Genomic DNA, 8211 nt, shown 5'->3' on the forward strand with positions numbered 1-8211 from the left:
TAATGTTGAAAGTGAACCTGTAAGGAAAGTGGTCTACCCTTCTTTGGCATGTTGAAGTTTTTGCGAACGTCTTTTTTGTGACGATGATGATGATGATGATCTTGAAGGTGGTGATAGATGAAAAAGCGATATATAAACGAAGAGATATCAAATCTAAAAGCTTTGTCTAGCAAGGAAGCCATGGTAGATAAAAGGAATAAAAGAAGAACAACTAAGGAAGAAAAACCAACAATGGTAGGAATATATTCCTTTTGGGCATTTACATGTCTTAAAACTCATAACGTCACATTATTCCCTAACTTTTCTAACTCTTAGTCACAAAAGCATGGGCATCAATATTTTGGGAGAGCCTTGTTGTCGTGACAACTCTTGATGCATTTAGTGTAGTTATCGCGTGAATTGTTTCGAGTTTTTTTTCATAACATTATTGTAATTTTTTTACAAAAATATCAAAATTAACAAGATGTGTATGTATAACACAACTCCATTATGAAAAAAATTGTGTATATATAGTACGATTGCGACAACTTTAGACTTGTTAAAGTAAACTTGAACTAGTCCTACACTATTTTTATGTAAGAGAAGTTTTGTAAGTTAAATATAACTTTGATTACACTTAATCTCGTTTTATTATTATATAGGGATGATACAATTTTATTATACGAATGATAATGATATTTTGATCCACTTTTAACCTACCACTTCAATTATCCTTAGATCATCACATACATTATTAAAAAAAATAAAAATAGATAATTAAATAGTGATTAGAATAGAGTGATGGATTAAAAATTGATCAAAATATCATTATCTTTAGAAAAATCACATCATACTTATTATGAGATCATGTCACCTGTGCACAACTACAACCAAATCACATTACACTAAAGTTCGCTTAACTTTACACAATTTTAATTATAAAAAAAAAGTAACAAAATGGAATGATGTATAACCAAAGTCATGTTTGACTCACATGAAAATCGTGTAGGATCACCGTTATTTTATTTTGAAGTTATGTTATGTATGCATGATTTTTTCGTAAACAAATTATATCATTTAAACATGACTTACCTAAAACTTATCAATTTGAATTATGAAAAAAATTACACAAATATAATAAAGAAACTTTCTTTGGAATATGTTGACAAAATAATTATGTTATATTTATATGGCTACGGGACTTATATATGTGTAATATTTGGGCTATTAATTACTGACTTTGGAGGAGTGATACTAAAAATATGTCCAGAAATGTTACGTTGTTTTTCAAAACTAAAATCGATATAATCTTTTTTGAAATCATCAGTCATAAGAAATAAGTCAATTGTTTTATGGAGTGAAAATAATATGATAACAAATACATTCATGCTGATATTCATTTCTGATCTTGCATTTTAGAGTGTTTAAAGAAATTTACACGCTATAATATTTTGTGTCTAGAACCTGTCCTAGTTGTATATTTTAAAAGTAACCAATTTTATATATTAAAATATAAGATATTGATAGTTTGACATCACATTTTTTTACTATCATTTGATATTATCCCTCACTACTATTCATTTTTTTTTTAAATATAAATTTTTTTTTTGTTAAAAATGTTTTATCCTTATAAAACTTGTCAAGTAGTCATGTAGTGTTAAAAGAACCTTTTTCCTAAAATATAACCATGCAAAGATATATCCAAAACTCTATGAACTTATGATGGTATAACTTGTTTTGCAATTTTTGTACAATAACTTATTAATTACTTTTTAAATAAAATCATAAAATTCTAATTTTTATACGTTTGTTTAATCTGCTTATTTAAATAAACATTTTTTCTTTTTATTTTAAGAAATAAAACATATTTGCTTCTTAAATAATTATATTCAAGAATCCATATTTTTGGTTGTAAATCTTGTATATATATTGAATAAGAATTTATAATTTAAAATTTATACTTAACGAGATTTAACCTAACAATTAGTGGACCTAATTACTATAAAAAAATAACGAAAAGTTGTTTTTGTTTTTGGATTCGATGTTGTTGGTTAAGAACGTTTTCTTCTCTTCTTTATGTGTTATGCATACATACTCATTATAATGTACTTAGCGTGACGTGTCGCGACGCAAAGGGGCTACCATCATCAACGTATATAATTGTACCGCAAGAAATTTATGATCTAACGATTGCCACATAACATAAGCATTTATCTAAACAAAAGAGTCTTTCCGGTTGTTTGGTGTTGTTTTTTTTATTGAATATTAAAAGTACACTTTGTTAATATTTTAAATATTTTTAAATATTAAAAATATTTAAAAATATTAAAATTAGTAATAATTAATATATTATAAAGATACAATAAAGAAATATCACAAAAAATTTAGCAAAAATTTAAATTCAAATAAACCAGACAAGCTAATTCAATTCATTTATAATACTATTAATTTAATATTAGGGTGATCGATTGATAATTCTATTATTTAATTCATAGATGTGAACATTAAGTGGTTGATTTGAATTAATTGCTTAGAATCCATCTTGTATCTTGAATAAGTAATTAAAACCAGCTTTAACTAGTATCTTTTATATATATATATATATATATATATATATATATATATATATATATATATATATATATATATATATATGACAAATCAGCAGTTAAAGTTAAGTAAAAAAAAATGGACGAATACTGTTAAAGACCATATTCTAAATTTTCAGAAATATTAATCCATCTTCATAATACTTAACAAATTTCGTGTACGTTTAAACTAAAAATAATTCACAAATGTAAATTAGTTTCCATTACATCAAAATAGGTGGGTGCTTAAGAAACATTTAGAATGAAAACCTTCAACTTTTATTACACACAAAATTTGATTATAAACTTTGAATGATCTTTCCAAAATTTGACCAACAAATTTGACGTGAAATTTTGTCATTTAGTAACACTTTTTGGTGACCTACACTCTTGATGACTATATACATAGGTTGTTCAAAAACAAAATGTTGCTAAATCAATAGAAACTACACACATGGTGTTGCTCTCAAAAGCTTAAGTAACAGATGTCATTCAATTGCTCATTTCTCATTTCTAATTGGATCATTTTTTTTCTTATAGATTTGGTCATTCATTTATGAAAGTTGGGACCACACACAACACATTTTCATAAGTGAAATATGGTTTTCAAAATAAAAATTTAATTCTATGATTTTTATATACTAAAAAAAGATAAAATTTGATAATTAAAAGTAAGAGATTTTTCATAATATATAATTATTCTGATATCAGGATATGGTCAATTATCCCTCATTTTTTATCTCTCATTTCTAGTCAAGATTTAAAGGTAATGAACAATATATCTATGCATGAAAATAAAAAAAAGTATTTAAATCATTTTAAACTTCGACTTCTAATTAATATAAAATGATTAAATATGATCGAACCAATAACAAATGAAACAACTGGAAAAGTATTGTATCAGCTCATTCAATGATATATTCATCAACTCAAAATGTTAACATTAATTTTTCCATACATTTCTACTTTTCTAAACTTTTAAACAGTACATAACAAATTCAATAATTAAAATCTCAATTTATCATTGTCTTGCAATTGGATTTTTTAGATGGATATGACTATTATAATTCAATCCATATGAATTGGAATGAAGGTATTTTACCTTTTCTCACCATAATAAAATTGTGTCATTTTTCAACTTGATTTCACTCGAACATACGTGAATCAAGTTGGTCCACTTTATTAAATCAATTTCAACGAGTAAAGTAGAAGTAAATGAAATATACGATAATTACAAAAAGTACTAAGAAATTGTTTTGAAAAACATTTATCATCATGAGACAAAAGTTCATATGGTGTTAATGGAGGGAAATTAAAAGTTCAGAATAACTTTAAAAGGTTTAAATTCACTATTTTTATATAGTTTTATAACTATGCAATAATTATAATTAATAAGGTATATTTAAGAAACCCTATTTTGTTTTCCTTCTTACTTCACATATTCACTATCATTCTACTATAATTAATAAGGTACGTATATAATAATTGTTTTTAAGTTTGTAAATATAACTCGTCACCACTACTATGGATGGAAACATTAGATGCTTTTGGCTTAGACAGCTCTTTAGCTTTGGCAGAATGAATTGGTAACAAGAATAGTATATGTATGAAAGTGGTAATAATGTCAATAATTAACACTTGTTAGTTTGACAAATATATTAATATATTATGTTTAATTATATATTAATGGTAAATCACAATTATTTTATTTTAAAAAAATAAAAAACAAAATTCACAGTTAAAATTTTTGTGTAGCTAAAAAACTCACATTTACAAAGCTTTTATTTGAGAAACATTTGAGGACAAAGTTCCTCGAGATTGTATGAAAATAACAAAATTAATATAGTCAGGAATATAATTATTCATAATATACCACTAAAAATTATTATATTATATGAGATTTTTTTTACAAATTTGTTAAAATAATTTATAAGAAAATTTTTTTTTCTGTCATAAGAATCTTAATTGACAGTTAATTCTTTTTTGGATAATTATCTCCTAACAAATTATAAAATTTACAAGTATTTTTTACAAAATTTATTGAGAAAAATGTTTCATACAAAATATTTTGTAAAAGAATTGGTAACAATTTCTTACATATTTTATTTTATAACAATTTATAAGTACTTCCTACAAAAAAAAATTAAAATAAAATTGACAAAAAATATGAAGTTTTTTTAGTAGTGATATATGATAAAAATAAATAAAATTAGAGAAGAAATAGAAGAAAAATATATGTTATTTAAAAAAAAATGAGTGAAATAAATAATAAATACACCATATTATAATATCCATGTGTCAATTTTTAGTTGCTTTTTACTCTATTGTTTAGAAAAAGTATTTATTACTTTTTTGGACGGTATATACTGTAGAAAATTATTTAATATTTTAAAATTTATTATTTACAAGTTCCCTCTCAAATCATGGCTAAAGTGATAATATAATATGATGAAACCCACAATTTTTTTTTTAACTTTTTTGTTCTTTATTCTTCTTTAGTGAAAATATTCTACATTATTCCCTCCTGAATTATTAAAATCAAATATGATGTAAGTGAAGGTATCTCCTTATAACAACGGAATTCCCTTATTCTACGTATTTTATATTTCTATTCTATTTGTAACTATATATAAATTATAAATAAATAAATAAAATTATCCAAATATTACAATTAGTTATACATATGAAAAACATATAATATATCACATAACACTTGCATATTTTAATAACACAAGATATAAATTACTCGCTATTTTTAATACAGGGCAGTCATTAATATTAATTTCGTTTCTTGAAAATTTATGAAAACACTAAATGTATCTTTTTCATTAGTTTGAAATAATAACAATATAGTCTTTTAAATAAGACTTTTGATACTATCAATTCACATTTTTTTTATTTAATTGTTGTGCTGTTTTATTTTTTATAGAGATTTTTTTTTTTGTGTGGATTTTTCATATATTATAATTTCCTCATTTTTCTATCTAAGTTAATTGTGATTTTATTTCACTTGTGGTACAAAAGTTAGACGGGAATCCTCTTTCTCCTTTATATTTTTGTTTTGTTAAGGAGGCTTTAAGTAGGGGTATTTCAAAGTTTATATCTAAAAAGTTTATGTTTTTTATGATTGATCTTCGGGATACATTTTTCTTCTAATACTTATTTGTATTGTTGATATATTTGTTTTTTGTAAAGGAGATACTAGAACACTAGCATTTTGAAATATTTCTTGCAAGAGTACAACACATTCTCTTGTGAATGGGTGAGTCTTACTAAAAGTCACTTTTAAAATGTTGATATTTTTGCTTCTTTTGTTAGACATCTCAAAAACATTCTCTCTTGTAATAAATGATTTGTTCCTTTTAGATATTTGGGTGTGCCAATTTTTGTGGAGACTCCCAAGGTGCGTTTTTTTTCAAGGTTGATAATATTGGTAATAAGTTTGCTTCTTGGAGAGGAAAGTTGCTTAATATGATGGAAATAATTCAACTAGTAATTCAGTAATTGTTGGCTTATTGTCTTATACCTTCCAGGTTTACAAAAGACATATTAAGCTCATGCTTGATGTGGAACAATGATTCGAAATTTTGTTTGAACTGTAAATAAACAAAAGCATAGACCTGTCACTGTTAAATGATTCATCTTGTGTGGTTCTAAGTTCAATGGTGGTTTGCAGGTTACTAATATTTAGTTGGAGAATAGAGCCTACATGCTCCAACTTTAGCTATTTGTTTGTCCCAAAGAAAAGCCTAAACAATTCTACATAATGGTTTCCAAAAATATGATCATGGTTGGCTTAATAACTCATAATTTCACACTCCTTGATTTAAACAAAAGGCTAAAGAGAATGCAATCACAATACTTACTTGAAAACCGAAGACAATTATTCAAGACACGAGTGTAATTCATATTCATAGCTAGAAAATCCATTGAGAGACTTTGTGTTGATCCCTAGCTTTGAATATGAAGTACACTTGTGTCTTTTAATATGAGAGAGAGGAACTATTAGAGAGAACTATCATATAGAAGTTAGAGAACTTTAGAAAAGTGGTTTGTTGAGAAATTATATGTTTTAAAATAATGAAACTCTTTTATAACAACTAGCGCGCATGTGTGTTCACATTTTTTAATTTTCATAGAAATTTGAGTTAATATCAATAAGAAATATATAATTAATTTTTAAAATAGTTGTTAAATGTAAAATTAGAAAAATAAATTATGTACACAAAATAAGTTTTTAAAATAATAGTTAAAGAGAAAAGAAGTTGTTAGAATAACGGTTAAAAATAAATTATTTATAAAATAATTAATTTTTGAAACAATTAAAGGTAAAACTGAAATAACAAATATAAACACAAAAGAGGGTATCTCTTTATATATTGTTATACATTATATTTCTACTAAAACCTTTAAATATTAAAATAATAAAATCTTATTATTTTTAAACCATTATCACTATCACTTCTATCCAACCATTCTTTATGGTTTTACATTAAATGTTTTTATTTTAGTAGTATTATGCTATTACAATGAGATGTTATAATTCACATTAAGTTCATATGTTTAGAATAATCAATGATTAAATCTCTATGTTTATAGTTCAATTAGTTATTCTATCTTAATTTAGGTTTTAACAGCGTGTTTAATAACAAAATACTTACAAATATACAATCAATCAATTATCAAGTAATTAAGAATGATAATAGAATAGAGTAATCAAAAATAAATATATCGAATAACAGAAAAGACTAATAATGAATGTCTTTAACCTTAAGAATTTATCTCCCTTTTTATTCTGTTCCGTCTCTTCAACAAAATTAATTTTAACACGTCGAAAGTCTTCTATTATAATTTTTTCAAAACGCAAAGCTTGTTAGGTTGATTTTGTATTTCAAGTAACTAACTCTGATAATAACTGTAACTAATTTTATTGATATATTATTTTATGTTCATCAAATTTTACTTATCTTCAAAATTATAAACCAAATATTATCTTTTTCATATTTATATTTATATATAAAATATTAATTTTTTAAACAGATAATAATAAAAAATTAAGTACTTATCTTTTATAAAATTATTTAATAAATATGTAATTATTTTAAAAGATACTAATAAAAATATTAATAGAAAACAAAAATAAACATAATAAAAAATATGATAATATCAATTATAAAAATATTATTATACCCACGAAATTAAGTTAAAGAATCCATGTCGTGAAAGAGTTATTATAAGTAGAATTTAACACTCACAATACTTGGTGATTCAATCCCATGCCACCTTTTATATATTTTTTAAAATAATTATTATACAAGTGAGTAAATTTGTTATACATATGAATTTGTAATTGAATACTAATGTAAAACTATTTAATACTGAATATAACAATAATTTATAATTTAAAACTATGTTCTTAATTTTAATTAAATTAATATTATAATTAAAAATGTATAATTTATAGTATAAAGTTACTGTTTCAAAAGATATACATGAAAGAAAGTATTGCTAGTTATTATGATGATTGGTTAGGCTTAGAGGTGACGGCAAAGACGGAAAGATACAAAAACCCCAAAATGTCCTTGGGCTATACTTTATACAAATTACGCACTATTGCAAGTTTACCCCAAAATAAAGTTGACCA

Source organism: Vigna unguiculata, chromosome 7, assembly GCF_037176805.1.
Source record: "Vigna unguiculata cultivar grain cowpea cultivar isolate G323 ecotype 2 chromosome 7, ASM3717680v1, whole genome shotgun sequence".
Classification (NCBI taxonomy): Eukaryota; Viridiplantae; Streptophyta; class Magnoliopsida; order Fabales; family Fabaceae; genus Vigna; species Vigna unguiculata.